Source organism: Haliaeetus albicilla, chromosome 13 (assembly GCF_947461875.1).
Source record: "Haliaeetus albicilla chromosome 13, bHalAlb1.1, whole genome shotgun sequence".
Classification (NCBI taxonomy): Eukaryota; Metazoa; Chordata; class Aves; order Accipitriformes; family Accipitridae; genus Haliaeetus; species Haliaeetus albicilla.
Window position 1 is genome coordinate 28,328,240 of NC_091495.1, and position 19,026 is coordinate 28,347,265.

The 19,026-nt window shown below is 38.0% G+C and overlaps 1 protein-coding gene across 3 annotated transcripts in view; it reads left to right on the top strand.

The window, feature by feature from the left end:
* The window catches only part of AKT3 (AKT serine/threonine kinase 3), a 163,285-nt gene that overhangs the window by 53,693 nt on the left and 90,566 nt on the right, over window positions 1-19,026 (top strand). The window contains exon 2 of one of the 3 annotated variants that reach the window (XM_069800618.1): window positions 15,250-15,325. The exons of the other annotated variants lie outside the window; for them this stretch is intronic. The gene's annotated coding sequence lies outside the window, so the exon portion shown is untranslated. The remainder of the gene's footprint in view (window positions 1-15,249; window positions 15,326-19,026) is intronic. 3 annotated transcript variants of the gene reach the window in all.

Sequence of the window (19,026 nt, forward strand, 5' to 3'; positions counted from 1 at the left end):
TTCAGTCTTCATCATCCTGGAAAGCAAGGTACCCTTTCCTTTTGGGGTTAATGAAAGATGCTCATGTGTAAGAATTCAGAGTGTTTAAACTGCAGTTTCCCATGAAAAGAACTGAAGCTTAAATCGCCAATTACAACAGAAAGGTGGTAAAACTGGGAATGTAAATTATACAGTTTCTTAGATGAGAAAATCGTCTCAGCTCATAGTTTTAGCAGAATATTTACAAAAAAGTTGGCATGCATTGTAGAGCTCATAAAACAAAGTAAGATTTCACTGTTTACATAAAAAGCAATAGTATGAAAGAAAGTAAGTTAACGTTTTGCGTAGCTAGCAGATAATTATGTCTCTGCCTCCAAAAGTAGAAATGATGTGAAAGAATGGAAAGGAAGTTAGGGCTTCCTTGTAACTACTGATGTTGATGGATTATGTATCCATTGCCATCTTAAAAGATTGCTTGTAAGTGTCAAAAAAAGAGAATTTCAAGGTGTTGATAACAGATCTGGGCAAACAGCATTTTTGAGTGCTTTTTGGACTGCTGCACTATTTCTCATGATTTGCAACAAAAAAATAGAAGTATACAATCTAGGGCTTGTTTGAATGGGGACTTGAAGGAAGGCTGGAGAATCAAATAGCATAAAGCCAGTACACCAGAGTTAGAGTACGTATGCCAAACTGGATACATTCTGTATTTCACTACTAATTTTTGGTAATCTTATTAGTTGAATTTTGGATATGTGTGTTTGATTTGATTTTAAAGTACAAGTAGTTTAGTCTTCATCCCTACCTGTCCACTAGGAGGTTGAATTTCATTGGTGATGCAGAGAATGAAAGTAAGACTCGGAAGCAAACAAAAGCCAAACATGAAGAATATATTTCAAATGCAATGATAATTGTACATGAAACGCTCTTTGCCCAGTGTGACTCTTAAAGGAAAGGACCATGGTGTTGGCTGTGTTTCTCAGTCTCTTAAGCTCACAAAAGTAACCCAGACAGTTTGCTGACCTCAGATAGACCTTTAAGCCTCTGACTTGTCAGACAAGAGGGGCAGCACTCTTAATTGGCATTCAGATCACAGGCAGCCACTGGGCTCAGCGCATAGCCAAGTACTGCTTTAGGATTTAGACAAAGCCACTCTGGCAAAACATCCCAGTTGTCAGGGTAGCTGGCGGTTTCCTAAAGAACTGTTACATAATGGAGAGACTGAGAAAAGCTTTAGGATGCAAATTTTTTTTTTTTAAGTAAAAATTTAAAAAAAAAAAAAAAAGAAAGAAAGTGGCCGTAATTCGTGAAAAGAAACACCCCCCACCCCCCGGATGATCTCATTCATTGTTTCCTCCTTCTGTTTAACTTCTCAGGGTCATAAATGTAGTTTGCTGTTTAAAACTGTAGTGATGTCACTACAAAGGTATTTTGTGGAAGAGGGGAAGGGAATTATCTGAAAGTATTTGGGAATCAACACTTCAGAGATTTATTAGCTTTACTAGAGGTCAGCTATTTGCATTTCTTCTTCTTTGTGCTTAGTGTAATGTAAACTGGGAATTCAGCTATAGAGTGAATGTTTACATTTGAAACATCCCGTGGAACAGAAGTGAATGCTGTGTTTATTGCTACAGCTGCCTCCTCGGGTGAAATCGTGATCTAAAGTCTCGCTGGTCCCTGGCCAGATTTACAACCTGCCCCCGTGTGCCGATCCCCTTGCACAAAGCGAGGGTTTGACGCTTCCTGGTACTGTTCCTCCCCTGCAGGACCAGCGTGACATCATCCCGGGCACTGCTCCGAAAGCCGCCGACAGCCCCTGCCCGCTCTGGGAACAGGATATCAGAGGAGCAACTGCTTTACGCTGCTTTGGGGTTGTGAAAGTGAGCACCACAAAGGCTCCTTAAAGAGAGTTGCTGTGCTGTGGTTAGAGTGGTGCGGGGGACTCGGGTCTCCATCACAATGCGCTAGCTCTGCCATGGGTGTTTTGGCGTAAGCAAATTTCATTTAGTCAGCCTTATGCATTATAGGAGTTTAGTTATAATATGGCCCAGTTTAACAAATTGCTTTTGAAAGTGTACTTACTTTAAGTATTTGTACAAGTACTGCTGTCTCATTCCTTTTAAATACTGTTCCAACTACTAGACATTGCTTGTTTGTTAAACAGCAAACTCGCAGAGTACTTCCACCCAGTCTGCTGAAGAAGGACTTCAGAGAGTATGTATGTTGTCTATAAACATATGATCTTGTTTGTTTTGAGTTTTTTTTTTTTTTGCAGGAAGTTAGGAGGAATGGAGTATGGAGGCAGCCAGAGAACACAACTTACAGCACACATTCTTGTAGGGAGAGTCTACTCCTTCCAGAAGCTTGGTCTGCGGGGAAGGATGCTGTTCTGCCAAAACCCCGTTGCTAAGTGTTTGAGGGGTCCTTACAGAAACACTTGAATGTCACCAACTTCATTTCTTACCTAGAAAACCAAGACACTAAATTATGTTTTCTAGCTGGTCTGTAAGCAGTACTTTCCCCATTGCAGCAAGTTGTTAAAAGGAGTAAAAGACAATGAAAGATCAGTTTGGGAAGTCTGAACCATTGATGATAATGTAACAGTATCAGTAATCATGCCCAAAACATGTTGGCAGTAGTCATGACCTAAATCTCCTACAGCTATGAGGCCTTGCCAAAGTAGCCTGCCACTAATCCCGTTCCTCTAGTTGTATTTCATTTGGTTTGTTGGTAGATTAGCCCTACTTCGTGGGCAGGGTAGTTCCTTGGTCCCAGTTGCTAGGGCTGTATGGACAGTTACAGGTTTAAGTGGTCACTCTTGTATAGGCTTTAGTGCTCTGGAGTGTTTAATTTGAAGACTGTCCAATGCCAGGTTGTTTCTGACAGCCTTTTTACTTGCTCCTGCTAACTTTGTTCACTGGAAGTGGTTTCCGAAACTGGGGTGGTGGTTACCTGCTCCCATTAGGCTATGCCTATTAGCTTGCTTTGTCACCCAGTCTGTTAGCTGCAACTTCTCTGCAGTTTTGGATCATAGCAGCCCAAGTGTTTCATTTTTGCAGTGGATAGTCATGTACACAACCTGTATGGAGTCCTTGTCTCAAAAGGGGGACTTTCTGAAAAGAGATTTTCCTTTCCTTACCAACAATTAAACAAACTCTCACCTTGTTAAAACCTTTGGCTACAGTTCAGTCACCAAAGCTTACAGGCTACAACTGTGGGCTGCATTACTTCATTTGGAGAATATTGAACACAGTTAGATGTGTGTGCTTTCTTCAGCATATTAATAAATACCATAATTTCTCTGGCATTGCAAGTTAGTTCTCCTTAACAGGAAGACTTCAAAATAATAGGGGAAATATATGAAAGGTCTGTGTAGGTGTAATGCTTTGGCTCATGCTAGTCACCTTTTCATTCCTGATGGATGCTAGCTAACAAATTACTCCCTGGAGCTTGAGAGGAAGGGCTCATTGTCCCCTTCAGACTTTGTTCTGCTTGCTTACCTGAGCTTCTGCAAGGAGCAGCTGGTCCATCCTAAAGATCCTCAGTCTTCCTGAGGAAATCTAGCAGTCAGATCTAACCTTGGATGTAATGCATGTGTAACCGCTCTATAGTGTTTTGCAGGAAGAATATAGTCTTAAAACAGTAGTCTGGTATGAGACTTGCTAGGAACGTTAGCCAAGAATATCAGCTTGATACAAAAATTTCTGTCCTTTTCATCTGCCCAACTCTGTTTTTAGGAAGATCTCACCTTTCATCAGAGCACATGCACAAAAAAAAAGAAAAATCTGGATGCAGCATTTACAGAAAAGGGTTTTTTAAGAGAAGAGTGTAATGAAATGCAGTAAATCAGAGGTAACTGTAATGCTATAAAGCTCAGAATGGTCTCATGTTAAAATTATGTTTCTTTCTTCTCTGGAACCCATGGCTGATTAGTATCTTTTTTTCCTTTGACTGACGCACTTAAGATTTGCAGTTTCAAAGCATTTATTTAGGATGTTTTCATATCGATCTCATATGCATGCTTAAATATATGCCCTGTAATAAAATTAATGTAAACATATGAATGGATTTTTCAGGATGCTGCTAGTTTGTAAAGCTTTAATACTTTTATCAGATAATGTGTATTTCTTTGCAAATGCTGACAGTGACCCCCGTTATGTACTCTTCGTTTACTCTGTCTCATAGCTTTTACTTGAAACGCAGAAACAGAAAATGATTGTGGTGTAAATGGGATACCAGGCTCTAAACTGCTCCTGATGTTGGAATTCAATACAGTATTTCTCCTAATTAGTTGCCTTTGAGTCTCACAGAGAGTCTTAAATAAACAAACAGAAAGCGGATGTGTCTGCATGTAACTTTATGCGTGGTGATGGTATGAATGAGTAGTAAACACCCTTATAGTTGTATTTTCTGTTTAGCATATAGCTGACTTATTTGACAATGAAATAACGGAACCATATTTGTATATCTACTTGGAGCTGTTTAACATTTCACAGCTGTTTGTTTCCCTCTTCCAACCCCTTCAAGTGGTGACAGTACAAGTTACCATTCCCATCAGAAATTCTGTAACAAATTACTAACTCTTAGTCTGTTCTACTACAAAATCAGAAGGGTTAGCTTAAACCATTACATACCTGTTCATGTGCTGAGACAGAGAGATTATGATATACTTAGATTAGCTAAACCAATGTCTGGCTCTCTCGAAGGGGGAAGAAGGGTCTGCTAACTGCAACCTTTGCATATGCGTTTCAGCTACGTCTGTTGGTGTAGCAGCAGTGTTCATCTCAGTGAGCAGTGTTGGTTCAGGGAATTAAACTGACATAAAAAAATAACCTATACCAAAAAGAAAAGTCTAGGTCCTTGAATTACCTTACTACAGGCCAAAGGAATGGTAGTGTTGATGCTATGCAGTGTTCGCATTTTTTTCAGTGGCTGGGTGCTACTGTATTGTGAAATTTGATTTGGGGTTACAGTGTGAGAGCTAGGAATACAAATCACAAAGATGACTTTAATAGAAGACAACATTCTCTAACTTATGGCTGTTAGTGTAGATTAAAAGCTTAAAGTAACTCTGAATCTGGTGTTTCTTCATATTTGAATATACAAGCTGTAGATATAGTCATCCTTTTTTTTTTTTTTTTTTTTTGATAGCTTGCCAGATTTTTCTATTTGTTAGGAAAGAAGCAGCAGAGAAAAAGAAGTGTCCATGTCATTCTGGGGATTGCTTGCACAGTTGAAACTTCTGGGTTCACTACATACATCTTTGCCATAAGAGCTAACAGAGAAAATGAGAGCAGCTATTGGTTTGTCATCCTCTGTTTGGGCTCCTCAAAGGATGGTATCTCCCTGGAAGAAGCCCCCAAATTAGCTTTGCCTAGAATTTTCTAGACATATGATGCTCCCCACATTTCTGTCAGAGGTCTTGTAATATTACAGCTTTTTATCAATTTTTTTTGGTCATTCTTTTGGTCTCTTAGGGAATAACTGTGATGAATACAGCGTGTATTGCTTGGCTGGCCCAGCAGAACTGAAGCTTATGTATCATTTCAAGCTGAGCAAAAGTTGGTGGGAAGAAAGTAGTGGCCATTGTTAAAAATGTACAGACCTCTGTAATCACCCAGTGTGAACATCCACAGAAATAGAACTCTTCTGTTACTGATGGAAAAACCTTTAGAGGGACCTCAGGTACATTTCGATATTGGTGGAGGATGACAAATTAACCTGTCAACAGAAGGCTGTCTCCTGGTCTTGGAAAGGTGCCATATCATAGATTTCCTATGCTGATCATAGATTTTACTCCCTGTTTCACCCAAGGTGAAAGAGCCTCTTTCTTTCCGTCGCCTGTAGCCTGTCCTTCTTCTAGTACTGTGTATTTATCATCTTTAGCCCTTCTTCCCAGCTGTGTTCTTACTCCCTGGGCAGTCCCAGTCTTTGCTTGTTAAGCTTTTCATTTGTGAAAAAAGTCTTCTCTCAGCAGGTGCTGAATATGGAATCATTCAGTTCAGCGGTTAAAATCTGGCAAATCATAAGGTAGGAGAATTGGATTTAGCTATCTATAGGTGGCACTGCCAAGCTTATGAAATTAGCACATTAGGGTTTGACTTTGGAGAAAAAGCCACTAGACTTGTTCGTTGTTGATGTTGAACTCACCTATAGAAATGCATCACTGTGGTGGAGCATTTGGAACTGCAGAAAACCAAGAGCTGTGTAGGTTCCATGAAAGGCTGAGTGAGAGAATAGAAAGACACTTGAATACATAATAAGAATAAAAAATAATGTAGAGGTGCTTTGTATGTATTTTGTATTCATGAAACAGAAGGAAGCATGTGCATTCTGACCAAATAATTTTTTAAAACATTTACTTGGAGCATATTAGAATGAATAGCTGTCAACAAGCAAGACTTTTCACTGCCCATTGTTGGTAAAACTAGAAGTAAAGTTCTTGTTCTTAAAAATAAATCTTGTTAGTTCCTGGGGGGACATTTCTGTAAAAAAGGGAAATCCTGAACATTGAAGGCTTACTATTTTTATGGTGCTATTTTGGCAGTTTTCCTTGTTTTCCTATTCACGATAAGTGACCTGACATTTGTAGGGCTGTTATTTAATGCAAACATCATCGTATAACTGGTGGCACTTTAACGATAAGTATGAACTTATCATAGTGCATATTGAACTGGGAGGATAGTAAACGTCAAACAGGAGGCTAGAACCTTAGCTTAACTTGAGTTTACAGATTGCAACCAACACAATACTGAACAGGTACAGGAAAAAAATACCAAAGTGTAGGAAAACAGCTAATTATAGTAATTGCAGCTGGTTTCAAAGTACTTCTAACAGTTTGTGCATAATGCTTACTTGAAAGCATCAAATGGGCGCTAGTTGTGAAATAGAACACCTGTTTGTTGTTGAGCATGTGTTTATGCAGATGATTTTTGTTGTCAAAGCACCTTGATGTAGAGTAGTCCTGTTTACATTTACATTCTCCCCAAAGGATTAACAGTGTTCTCTCAATAAATTTGCAGTCTATTCTCCTCTCAAAGGCTGCTGTTTGGAGGGTGGTGTGAACGAGGCAACAAGTGCTTGCTAATCACTTGAATATACATAATTAGCGACAGTCTGGTGCACTGGAGTCTTTGTACAACCATAACAATACTGATTGGCAGCAGCAGATAACAATAGTCTGGCAAGGTGCTATTTGTTGAATATTTGAAGATGTTTTTCTTTTGTATTTGCAGTGGGCATTTTGAGTTAATTATGCCATTATTCTGGAACACTCTTACTATGTTGTGTTAATGTCAGAGTTAAAGATCGGTCATGTGGCCTGTCGTACACAAAGGAATAAGACCTTTAGTAAATCCTTTGCTTCTTTTGAGACTAAGCTGGATTCTTTTTTTCTTCCTTCATAATTTTGAGACTAAGATGGATTCCATTTTTTTTACCTTTCTATTTTTATGTAACCCAAAGTCAAACTGGAAGGTACGTCTAGAAATTTGGAAGATGAATGTGTGTGACGGTACTCTTGTATTCTGCAGTCATCAGTTATACAACTGGCTCTATTTGACTGGTTCAGTACTTTAGAAAACACATACAAAATCACTGATGATAAAATTTACGGATAACATAGACTGTAATGTAATAAATAACACTGAGAAAATTATCTGGATTGCTTTTCATGTTTTTTATCTTCAAACAAAATATGCTTTAATATAGCAAAATGTTTAACATCAATTTAACTTAAGGGAAAATACTAGAACAAGTAGACTACTGATGAAGATCTAGAAAATGAGATGAGTCGCTGTGGATTTGGCAAGGTTAAGCCATATCAAACTTCAAATTTTCTTTTTACTGACAAGGTAGCAGTCTTTGTGTATAGGAGAGAAGCTTTGGATGTCGTATCTTGGATTTAGTCAAGCTTCTGATATCCTGTGAATAACATTTTCATAAGGAAACGAGACACATAGATGAAACAACTATGAGGTTTGTTTCTAAGAGTAGAACTGTTAGAAAACTGTGCTGAGTAATTAGTAAAGGTTTGGTATCAAAATGGAAGTAAATATGGAGTAGAATTTTGTTAGGCTCTTTCCTGACTTCTGCTTAGGCAGTACTTTGACTGATGAGGTGACTAATGGAAAAGAGAATGGTTATTAATGTTTGGAGGTGTCTCCAAAATAAAAGGTGTGCTGGAGGATGGGATTAGAATTCAGCATGGGATCAGTAATGTAGAGATGTGGTGTGTGAGGAGCTGGAAGCTGTTCAAGGGGAGCAAGTTTGATGTGCACTCTAGAACAATCTAGTTTACAAAGAAATGAATGGAGAATGAGTGGCTAGGTAAGCAGCTCTTCAGAAAAAAGTCCAGTAGGTACCCTGGGTCACAAACTGGATATTGAAGAAGGCAAACACAGGCATGCATAAACAGTAATAAAGCCTGTAAGATGCATCTTTCTGCTCCATTGATCACTTAAGGTCTTAGCTGGACAACTCCATCCATTTCTGGGTGCTGCAGTTCAAGATTATAAAGACAATAAACAGACACCAGCAATGAGAGTGATAAGTGATTTAGAGAGTGTGACCTGTGAGTATAGGTTGAATGAATTGCAATTAGGCTAAATAAGAAAAGAGAAGTGATAATATAACCTGTTCTTCATGTGTACAGCAGAGAGGAGAAGAAATTATCATTTTAAATTGTTGCAAGGCAGTTGGCTTACAAACTGGGAGAACTTTTTTCAAATAAGCACAACATAAGAAATAGCCTACTGAGTTGTACCCGTGGCCCATCTAGCCCAGTATTCTGTCTGCAGCAGTGGCAGAGGAGATTAGGGAGTTTAGGGAGAGCTCACAAGCTTGGCTGTTTTCTTGCCTTTCATTCCCCTTGCTTCCCCAGTGTTAAGAACTGTTGTATTAGTAAAGTTAGATGCTATATCTCTCTGTGATCCTTCTAGTGTCTATTTATGGACCTGTTTCACCAAGTACCCAAACTATTGTATTGTGGTATTTGGTGAACAGCATTTCTGCACTTACCTACTGCCTTTGTGATTTTGTAAACCTCAAGCTTCTCCTCTCCAAACTAAAGAGCCTCTGTCTTTTCATCCTCTCTTAGAAAAGGTGGTTGCTCAATCCTGTGGATCATTTTGGTTGTCCTTCTCTGTATTTTCTCATAATACCACTACATTGTTCCTGAGATGTGGAGAAAAGACTGCGCAGGGTAATGAAGATGTGGGTGCAGCAGTGTTTTTTGTATCAGCAAAATGACGTTCTCTTGTTCTCAGTATCCTTTCTGACATGCCCAACATTTTGTCACCCTTTTTTGGCTGCTGCTGTACATGAACTCACACTTTCATAGAGCTGTCAGTGGTGTATCCAGGACTCAACTAAACTATAATTTGTGGTTCTGAGGTAAACATTGTGAGGCATGGTTTAGATTATTTTTTTTCCTAGATACATTACCTCACATTTATGTACCTGATGTTCATTTGTCATCTTTGCTCACTCAATTTTGTGAAATCCTTCTGTTTTTCTGTGCCATAGACATGGCACTTGACTATCCACTACAGTGTAGTATCATCTATAAGCTGTAAGATTTAATGGATCACACCACTGTCCAGGTCATTGACGAAGATACCATGTAAAAATGATGCCAGCGTGGATCCCTGGGGGACGTCCTAACTCTCTTATGCTGAAAAGTGACCATCAGGCCTTATGTTTCTTTCCTCTTTCTTATCCAGCTTTCAGATTGTAGAACCTCTTCTCCAATCCTATGGCAACTTAATTTCTTAATTGTATTTGGGGAGGAACCTTGACGAACACATTATGCCTACTGGATGCCCTTTGCCCTTATGTTTATTGCTCCCCTTGTAGAACTCCATCAGGTTAGTGAGGCAGCTCCCTTCACAGCTCTTTCCCAGCAGATCCATGTTGTCTCATGTGCTCTGTGATCTTACTTATTATAGACCCTAGTGACTTACTGGAAGCGGAAGTCAGACTTGCAGGTGGTTTCTGGGATCCTTTCTAGAGTCTCTTTTTGTTTGAAGTTGTGTTGGCAATCCATAAGTCTTCTGGGCATGTGGCCATTTGTAGTGATGGGTTTTACTCCTTGGCCAGCACCTCCTGTGCTTTGACATTTTAATTCCTTCAACACTCCTGGCTGACTATCATCCAGTCTTGGTGACTTACTGACTGACATCTAATAATTCCTACATGTTTACATTAAATAATCTGTCTTTCACTTGTCTACTACAGGGAATGGTCTGGGTTTGGGCATCTTTCCAGTATGTTCAGCAATAAAGACCAGGGCAAATAATTCATAGTGCTTCTCTGCTGTGGCCTTATTATCCTTGAGTTCCCTTTCTGTGCTTTTGTAATTGAACAGTCCCACTGATTTCTTGTCTGGCTTCCTGGTTTTGATGATGAACATTTGCAAGAAGCTCTTAAAATTCTTTTCTACCTCTCTTAAATTTGTGTGTTTACATTGTCCTGACATATTTTATTGTCTTTCCTTTTTCCCCTTATTTTTTTGGGCAAGCTTTTCATTCTTAATACTGACCTTTTCCCTATAATCACCTTTTAACTTTTCCATTAAGATGTCCAGGTAGATTTTGGCAAGGGGGGAGGGAGAGGAAGGGAGAAATACTTTATTTTCTTTTAGAATTGTGGCAGCCGTTTTTTCTGGCCTTACAGTATTTTCAGTAGTCTTCTCCCTGTTTGTAAGGTCTTTTGAGCTGGTCTTCTGCCTTTTTTTTTTTTTTTTTTTTTTTACTCTTTTTCTTATTTTTACCTATATTTTTCTGTTGATGTTGAATATTTGCATATCAGATTTACTTGGGCAGCTTTCTTCCATCCCGGTGCTAAACCTACTCATGAAGCATTCAGATAGATTCCTGGGAGATGGAGAAATCTTCCACTGGAGAAGTAGTATTATTTTAAATAATAAGTTAATAGTAGTTAAAAGTAATAATAGTAGTTTCCATCTTATTTGCCGGTCCAGGGGGATCTGTGGAATGCTTTGGGAGAGTCTACAAAAGGTTACTGAAAAAAACCCCAGCCAACGTGTCCAGTGTATAGGACACAGCACTTCTCTTGGTATTTAGGACTCCATGTTTCTGCTGGAAAATGTTAGGGTTCCATGAACTGAAAAATTTTGTGTTCTGGTTTCAACTGGGGTAGAGTTAATTGTCTTCCTAGTAGCTGGTATAGTGCTATGTTTTTGAGTTAGGTATGAGAAGAATGTTGATAACACTGATGTTTTCAGTTGTTGCTAAGTAATGTTTAGACTAAAGTCAAGGATTTTTCAGCTTCTCATGCCCAGCCAGCGAGAAAGCTGGAGGGGCACAGGAAGCTGGGAGGGGACACAGCCAGGACAGCTGGCCCAAACTGGCCAAAGGGATATTCCATACCATGTGACATTGCATCTAGTATATAAACTGGGGGGAGTGGGGGCAGGGGGATCGCTGTTTGAGACCTAACTGGGTGTCAGTCGGCGGGTGGTGAGCAATTGTATTGTACATCACTTGTATATTCTAATCCTTTTATTATTACTATTGTCATTTTATTAGTGTTATTGTTATTAGTTTCCTCTTTCCTGTTCTATTAAACCGTTCTTATCTCAACCCACGAGTTTTACCTTTTTCCTTCTAATTTTCTCCCCCATCCCACTGAGTGGGGGAGAAGTGAGTGAGTGGCTGCATGGTGCTTAGTTGCTGGCTGGGGTTAAACCACGACATTTTGAAACCCACTGAGTTAAATAAAATCTTTGTGTTCTTCAGTGCTTGTAACTCCTGAGAGTTCCTAGTCAAGTTCTGCAGAAAATGGTTTTCTTGAAGCCTCTCAAGATGCGTAGTAAGAATACAGAGAAGTAAATTAGCACATGGAGATGGGAATTATGAGTTCCATTCCAGTTTCTCTTTTAATATTTAATATTAAAATGAATATTTACATCCTGGAGAAATAGAGAAGAAAAATGATAATATTTTCAGTGTTGGAGAGAATGACTTTAGATTCTGGGAACCTGTGTCGATGTTGAGGGGTATGGGATTGCCTTGCCATGAGAAAGAGCCTTAATGGGGAAACATAAAGAGCTCTTTAATGTAGCACCATAAGGAGTAATGGAGCTCTATGACTGAATGTTGAATCCAGATGTATTCAGAACCAAGATGAGAGTGACTAAGAGAAAGATTGAAAAATACTAAGGAGAGCATCTTGAGACCCTCAAGACAAGACAGAGCACATTTTGGAAGATAAGCACTAAAAACCAAATAGTTTTTTACCAGTATATGTGTAAACGGGGGAAAATTCTGTGGCCTGTTTCCTTGAAGAGGTCATACTGAAATGATGAGATGTTCCTTTTTGTCTTAAAATATGTGTTACCATGAATAAACATCACAAAACGTCCTATACAGATTGCACACGAGATACTCAGATTAGCAATGAAATGTAAACTTGTGGAGAATTTGTCTAAGATTTGCTCAGTGTTACTCAAATGAAACAGTAAAAATCCAGTTGCTCTTTGCTGAGGTCACCGCTGACATGCTGTTTGAGAAACATAGTATCAATATTAAAAGATAAAATTACTGTAGTTCCTAGTGTCTTTCATTGTCTTTCTTAGCTGGGTACTGCTGTTGCCACCGTTTTGGCACTTCCATACTCAATATCATGGAGAGTAAGAGCTCTCTTATTGAATGTGGAGTGTCCACATACTTCCTTTGCTGTGTATTTGTGTTTTCTCATTATACTAAGTTAAGCCCATTAGTCCTTTACACTTTTCTATGTGAAGGTACTGATTCATGGTAATCAAGTAATTTCTTAATATTGTTTTGACATGTTAAGTAAATGGAGTTGTTTAAAGACATTGTAAAGGCACTTTAGTGAGTGGAGTGTTGCTTGGTTAAGAATAAAAATGTGTTTGAGGTAGCACAAATACAGACTTAAAGAGAGAAAGCTAACAGTATTGTGTAAGTCACTGTTAATTTTCCTCCTTAAATGAAGGCAGGAGTGTTACTATTTCTGCACTTGCACCTAAAGAGCAAATGCGCATGAAGGATGCAACCAGGCAGCACGACCATCCTTTTAGAAACAGAGGCTGCAACAAGAAGCTGGATGTTGTCTGCTGTGGTGCTTGTACAATCAACAATAGATACACATACAGCCCTCCCACTTGTTACTCACATAATCAGATCCTTTAAACAGATGCCCAGTGTGTCAGGGAGAGAGGGAAGTTTTGAAAACAGCATCCAGAGGATGTTTTCTTTTTATACCTAATCAGATCTAATGGTATGCTGCTAATGAAGGAGGAGGTTCAGATAGACCCTGCCTGGAACATACCCCCTTGCCACCTTGGGATGAATTTAGCAAGAATATGACTTGCCAGCTGATGGGGTCAGTTATCTGATCTTGCAGGAAACTGCCCTATTCCTGCCCTTCTCCACCTCCTGCTCTTTTTTTTTCTTCTTCTTTTTTTTTTTCTTCTGTGGGACTAGTGAGCTGCACAAGTGGCAGATCAGACAAGGAAAAGCACTGGACTGCAGGACTGGAAGGAGGAGGAGGCGGCAGGGTTCCTCCTCAGCTGAATCAGCCAAGGTATAATGAAAAATTGCACCTGGAATTCTCTGAGGGGTTTTGCTGGAACTAGAGGAGTCTGAAAACAGACTTATTTCAGGAGAATGAGAAACTTGTAGAGGACTAGAGTGTTTCTATAGTTTACTGATCATTGATCCCTTGACCTTGCCTTATTCTGCCCCATATAGGGATAAAAAGTACATGAGAGAATGGCCAGATCTCTGGGAAGTGTTCCTCCCCTTAATCATCTTGGATTGTCTGAAGAGGGCTTGCTGTCTGTAACCAATAATCATGTCACTAAATTTCAGTCATTCCCTATCAAACTCTGATGTGTTGGTACAAGATCAAGCTGTCACTGAAAACTAAATAGTCTTGGTATAAAATTTAACTGAATTAAACTGTAGACATCCAGAAGAAAAGCTTTTGTTAAAACTGTTTCAGCTGTGCTGCTGATGCTTGCTATTCTTAATGTGCACACTTGGTAAACAAAAATATGGAAGACTTTTAGAGGAGATGAAAAATTTGTGTCTCTTCTCCCTGATGGGGAACTCAAATTCCCCGGGGAACGTCAGCATGGAAAAATGCATCAGCATCATAACAGGCATTCATCTGCAGCACGACCCCCGGAAGACAAAGCAGCGTTTTACCTCTCGGGATTAACAAACATGTGTCAGCTTTAGTACTGCTGTTTGGTAGTCAGGTGATAGACTGCCCATATGTCCTCATACCTCATTCTGGCATGAGATTTTTTTTTTTTCTCCCTCTTTGGAATTTGAAATAAAAGCATAGCTTTATTCCGTTGTCATTTGTTCCAGTTCCTATGTCACAGATAGGAAATTTTAAAAGATGTTTTAAGAAGTTCTGTACCTGAATTTATTTTTCTCACTGTAAGTCTTTATTAGAAAGGCTTCTTTCTTTGTTTGGTTATCTTTACTGGGCACATAAAATGATTATAGAATATAGATCACTTGCCTCAAAAGAAACTTAAGTATATAAATAGTTATGCTATAAATGCTCTAAATAGGAAGATGAATGTTTAAGAGTTCTTCAGGCACCTACACAGCTCAAATCCCTTCCCATCGTACAACATGGTCCTTTTGGTGGTGCCATGCTCCCAGATTGCACAGGGAAAAAGGAGGGAAGGAAAAGGTTTTTTTCAGACACTTACAACTTGCATCTAAATGAACAAGTGTCCCTGTCTCTGGGATTTGGACCAGTGATGTGAGGATTTCTTATGTCAAGAAAAATTACATAGTAGTTGGTGTTTTGCAGTGGAGAGAAATGGCAGATAATATGTGACTTCGAAATATCATGAAGTTAAAAAGTTTAATTTAAAAACAACTGCAAGCTTGGAGAAATTGTGTTTTCCGTCTTGTAGCACTATATCACTGGCACTTTAGTATTCTGAGGAAATAATCTGTAGTTCATTTTAAGCAAATTGGAAAATGTGAGTGTTATACCAGTGTTATGTAAACATTATTATTAAAGGCTGATGGAAGCATAAAGTATGGATTTCCCCTTGCTCTTAAATGGGTTTCTATATCCATTATAGATCAGATTCTTATATTTCAGCTATTTAGATTTTACCTGACTTATTGTTTTTAAAGGGAGTTGCAACTATGATTCTTAAGGAATTCTGTAATTCATTAAAATAAAAACAAAAGACACAACTACCTCTAATAAATGTTTTGATTAAAATGGACATTTCTGAACCTTCTACAGACAATACCCGCTCAGATGTGACAGCATTTGTGACATCACCAGTACAGACTTTCACAAGGATTTTGAAGTCAGTGTTGTAAGTCAGTTTCCATTTTGTTTTTATTAATTAGAAAATTGTGCTGTTTACTTTCTAGACGGGAAAACATCCACTAAACAATATCAAATTTGTTAATTCAATAATAATGCAAATATATTTTTTGAAAATTACAGTTCCTTATTGGTCCCTATTATTTTGGTGTCACAAATGTTAAATATTTGGTGCCTGTTAATTACTGTATGTATAATCAGAATTTCAGAAAGGCCAGATGTAGGAGGAGATTATCAGTGTTTTCTCTTGTATGAAATTTGACTCCTGCATTGAAAAAAAAAAACAACTTGTAGAATTTGCTGAGATCTGTTTGAGGTCATCCTATAAGTTAGTAGTTTGCTGTTTGCATCAAAACTATTTTGGAGACTAAGTCATTAAAACCTTTTCAGTAATTCAGATTAGGAAAAAAAAGTATGCTCATAGCAGAGAAACCATAAAATGTGTGTCTGTTAGCAGAAAAACAGTAACAAAGCCATCCTGAGACTGGCTAGATAAAATTAGGTCTTATCCAGGTCAGTCTCATCTTTCAGTTTCATCTTGTGGCTGGAATTTTGGGGTCCATAATTTATAGCTCTGTTTTAAAAGTTTCTAAAGTGACTGAAAATGAAGCAAAAATTCTGTGCTAGTAAAATTGCAGGGCTGAGAATTTTGCATTTCTGCTTATCAGTCAAGCTTTCTTTTAATTCAGAGGACTGGAAAAACTTGAAGCAAAAGGCTTTTTAACATCTCACTTGCCTGAATATTTATTGCAATTGTAATATAATAAAATAATGCAAGATAAAATACTGTAAAATATGTATATTAAAATTGAACTGTATTATGATTCTTATGTGGGTGTTATGAGCAGTTTTATTCATTTTAAGGCAGTGAAATATTTTAGAAATATGTAGAATCCTGAGGTTAAAAACTTGAGGTTTTTTTTTTTTAAGCTTCTATTACTTTAATTATAGTCTGCAAATTTAAGAAAATACTGACCAAATTGTTCTTATCTTCATGGTACTGTTTCTAGTATGGGAAGTATTGCAGAGCTAACCCAAAATACCAGTTTATATTGGGATCTCAGAGTTGCTAAGATTTTGTTAATATCATTAAATTGTAATAACTAGTTCACAAATAGATGTCAAAGTATTGTATTTCTAGCTTTTTTTCAAATTGTGAATTTTAAGTGATTTTTCAATTATTTGCCAGAGTACAGAGATTTGTACATATTCCTTGTAGTTTACATATTTTTTATCTATAATTTCTGTGTACATGTGTGAAGAAAATGTTGTCAGAATATATTTGGACACGTATGTCAGAATATACTTTGCTTGTATAGAATGTGAAATTGTAGTAGGGAAATTCTTGGTTTAATATTGTGTCAGAACTATTGTGGCATTGTTGCTTAGAGATGCAGTTGATCTTGGAAATTTGAATCACTTGAACCTGATTTTCTGGCTTATCTGGAAAACAAGAATTGCAATCACAAGGTAGACCAGCAGTCTGATTAATCAGTAGTTAATCTTGCATGAAGTTCACGCTGATGCCCCTTCTCCCTTGCATCTTTCTTTCCCTCAGCCAATTATTCCCCGTCTCTCCTTTGTGCTGATACTAGCTGTACAGTGGGCTGAAATTGTTTTGATCTGGTCAAAACCTTTTGTCTTGGGGTGTGTTTTCAGTTAGATCATTTGTAGATCTGCCTCAGCTGCATGGATGCCAGTGCTGACCCAGTGGAACGGGACATGGGATTCACTGCACGCTTCCTTCACAAGTGTTCCTCACCTTCCCAGTGCACTCTGCTGGTAGTAGATTGTATTTAAGGTGAACCAAATTGGCCAAGGACTGGGACTTTCATTCACCATCAATACTCCCTGGCTAGTACCAGATTTGTGCCAGGACAAAAATGCATAGCAATTAAAGGAAGAACCTGCCTATGTTGAATGTTAACTCCAAGTTCCTGAATGCGAGATGTTGATTTTTTAAGAAAAAGTGCTCACACAAGTTTGGAGATGCCTTACAGCATTCAAGGGGGGGCTGGCTTTTTCTAAAGGTGCTAGTAGGTGTTGGATGCTGAATCGGTGGGAGAGTGGCTGGCATTGCCATGGTGCAAACCGTTGGTTGCGTGGTGATGTTACAGAATCCAGCTAGAACTGTAGGTGCTGAATGTTTGAAAATCTGTTCTTGAACTCTTCTGAAAATGTGTTCCTGTGAGAGGACTGATATTCTACTATTGGCCACTTGTATCATTAAATCCTTTTTTCGTAGTCCTTCCTTTGAAATCGAAGCGTAATCCAGTCTTTCTCTCCTCATTCTGCTTCTCTCTAACTCCAGTTTTTTGGTGTGGGTTTTTTTGTGTGTGTGTGTGTGTGTGTGTGTTTTGTCTCTGAAGCCCTTCTGTTCTCTTGTAATTTTTTTTTTAAATATAGTTAGCAAAACTGTAACTTATTTGTTTATCATGGAATAATAATATTTTCAGTGTTCCTAAATTTGTGTAACTTAACAAATGATAATATTTTTCTTTCCCTCTTCTCAGTACTGCATACTTAAGCAAAGGTTAAATTAATTGTTCTTTAGTGGTTAATTTAAAATTAAACACAGTGTATGAGTATTTCAGGTTATTTCAGTAACTGTTTATTAATTCAAGTAATTCTTCACTGTATTTCATCTGGTGTTTCTCAGCTCACTGCGATAGTTTTGCCACTCTCAAATTCTTCACATTCTTAATAAACTTGAATAGCTTTACTGTCTTGCAGTATATGCAGTGGTGATCCCAGATCATTGTTGTATATATTAACCAAAAGTGTTCCTAACAGAGAACTATAGAGCATCACAGACTGAAATTTGACTGTGTAATCCTATTTTGCTCTCTTCCTTTTACCTAGTTTCCTTTTTCTGTTCTGTTCCACCACACAGCTTTTATCATCCACACAACTACTGTTTCCTTAAACTTATTAAAAGGTATTTAAAAGTTGAAATAAATTGTTTCAGTTAGTCTTTATCCCTTTTATTTTCTTGACATTCTTAAAGAAATCCCATATGTATGATGGGCATGATTTTTCTACTCAAAGACAGTGCTGCCTTGTTTATCTTATGTCAGTTTGCATTATTTAAGTGTGTGATTAAAAACAGAATTATAAGCAGTTTTCTTAGATTACCATCCGGCCAATTGACATTTTCAAGTGTGGGTTTTTTGTTTGTTTTTTTTTAAAAGGTTTTTTTTGGTTGTTCTTGGGGGCGTGGGGCATAATTCTCCATCTATAATCCTTCAGTTTAACTGTCATCATTGAAGGGTAGCTGGTTTTTGCCAGTAGTTTTCACCTCACTTACAATTTCTTAGTAATTGTGGATGTATTCTGCCCAGTTCTGGGACCACTTCGTACCTAGCACTCTGCTCCAATACCTCCTTTTTGATCTAGAGACACTGAAAGTATTTGTCTGTTACCTGAAGCAGATTTCAGTGTCGACTTCTGATGTAAAGACCGATAGAAAGAAACCATTCTGGTTCTTTGCAAGTACCATTATCCTCAGCGGCAGACTTCATTTTCTGTCTGGTTAATTTTTCACCAAATTTTCATCTTTTATTTTTCTTGACTTTTTTATTTCCATTGCTTGGAAGTTCACTATATCTTATTTGCTGTAAGCAGTACTTCTAAGATTTATTAATTTTGTCATTTAACTACATTGTTTTCTTTATTTAAAGAAACCTACAT